Source organism: Acyrthosiphon pisum, chromosome A1 (assembly GCF_005508785.2).
Source record: "Acyrthosiphon pisum isolate AL4f chromosome A1, pea_aphid_22Mar2018_4r6ur, whole genome shotgun sequence".
NCBI classification, from domain to species: Eukaryota; Metazoa; Arthropoda; class Insecta; order Hemiptera; family Aphididae; genus Acyrthosiphon; species Acyrthosiphon pisum.
The window spans coordinates 148,818,898-148,821,192 of NC_042494.1; positions in this window are offsets into that span (position 1 = coordinate 148,818,898).

Below are 2,295 nucleotides of genomic sequence, written 5' to 3' on the forward strand. Positions count from 1 at the left end.
GGCGAAACGGTGCGGCGGCGAAACGGTCTGCGGCGAAACGGTCTGCGGCGAAACGGTCGCGGCGAAACGGTCGCGGCGAATCGGTCGCGGCGAAATGTCCGGGTTCGCCCACACCTACCTAAAACTAGTAAAACTTATAATTATTTTTAAACATTTTTCATATTGTGCTAATAAATATGCCCAACAAATGTTTTGTTCCCGCATGTAAGTCTGGTTATTTAAGTTATACTAAAATATTAAAATCAGCAGGGAAAAATGTACCACCCATTTCCATCCACCACAAGTAATATAGATAGTTATTGTTTTGTTTTAAATTATAATAATATTTTGTATACTTAATTATGTACTGTAACAAACCTCTAACGAAACATAACACGTCGACCACCGAGAGGAAGCCTGCGTCCACAATTTTTTTTATTATTCTACTGATCTTTATATAACATTTTTTTTAAGACAAAAGAAAGCTATTCAATACATATAAGTAGGTATATAACTTAATACTAAAATAATTAAATATACAATTAATTATACAAAAAACCAATAATAAAGAACAGTCTGATTTTTAATATAAATTTAATTTTTGCATTATGTCATTTAAATGTTCTCTAGGGTTCTTACATTCTAAGTCTCTCTTAGAGACTTTATATTTTTAATAAGAATAACAAATACAATGTTTGAATATGTAGTCTAAATTATTTATTTATTAATAGGGCTGGGATTTCGATGCACTTTGCATTGTTTTCCAAAGCTTACTGTGCAATGCTCGTCTTGTCACAAATTTGTTTTATGTACATTTGAATGGGAATAAGAAAGTTTATTTTGCATTTTTTTGCATTTTTTGGCATTTTTTAGTTTTTAGGTCATTTTCTTAATTTTTTAGGGCATTTTAGAGTTTTTGGAGCATTTTTTGAGTTTTTGGAAACCAAGTGTATAAATTTGAAATTTTATTTTAAGATTTTAAGATTTTTACACAAACATGGTTTTTAAATAAATATAACAGATTATAAGTAGGTACTCCTAATTCGTATTATATTATCGGACAAGGTTTGAGTAACCTCTACCCGCATTTCCTGTTAAATAATCTTAAATCGGTAAAATCGACATCCGATGATATTATCGTTCGACGTTCAGTACGAGTTTTGCCGTCGTTAACACCGTTTTATTACTCTAGTTATATATTTTCTATCGATGAAACGACGGACGCCAATGGTCGTTATGTTGCCAATGTTATAATAGGTACATTAGAAGTAGGTAACATAGGTAAAATGTTTTTATTAAATTCAGAAGTATTAGAAAAAACCAATCACAGTACAATTGCCAAAGTTTTGGATAAGTCTTTATCAATATTATGGCCACAAGGAATAATACACGATAATGTCCTTTTATTTTTAAGTGACGCTGCTCCGTACATGGTAAAAGCAGCCACATCGATTCAAACTTATTATTCGAAAATGATACATGTTACATGCTTGGCACACGCCTTGCATAGTTGCCGAAGAAATAAGAATACATTTTCCAAACGTTGACGAATTGATAAATAACGTTAAAAATGTATTTTTGAAAGCACCGTCGCAAATCCAAATATTTAAAACAATGGCACCAGATATTCCACTACCTCCTCGGCCTGTATTAACACGTTGGGGCACTTGGCTTAATGCTTCCATGTACTATTATACAATTTGTAGATTTATTACTCTTTTTTCAGGGCATTTTTCTGGGTTTTTTAGGGCATAATTTAGAGTTTTTAGGTCATAAAAGCATTTTTTTTAGGATATTTTTCGGGGTTTTTGAGGGCATTAAAATCCCAGCCCTATTTATTAATAATCAACGGACATACGCCCTTTAACAAGAAAAAAACATTACATAATAATTGACACATTAAACTAATAACAAAGGGATAAATAAAAATAAAAACTAGAAAGACAAAAAAAAAATAATAATAATAATAATAATAATAATAATAACAAAAACAAAATCTTTTTTTTTCTTCTTCTTATTTTTATACTATAAAACGTGAACCCGAGGGCGCCCCCTGGTGTCGTAATTCCGAATCACTCTAGAGGAAATTGGAGGGAAAACTTATTTAAATTATTTATCATTTATTTAATTGATAAGAACTAGATTCGGGCGTTATCATTTAATTTTTACGGCTTTCTTATCATTATTATTGTGGTGATTCGGTGCACGTATCACCACTTTGCTCCCACTCCACTCGTTACCATCCGCTGCGCGGTACCAATTATTTTATATTCGTGATTTATTTTATTTATACAACTTCCGTGATTTTTATATTTA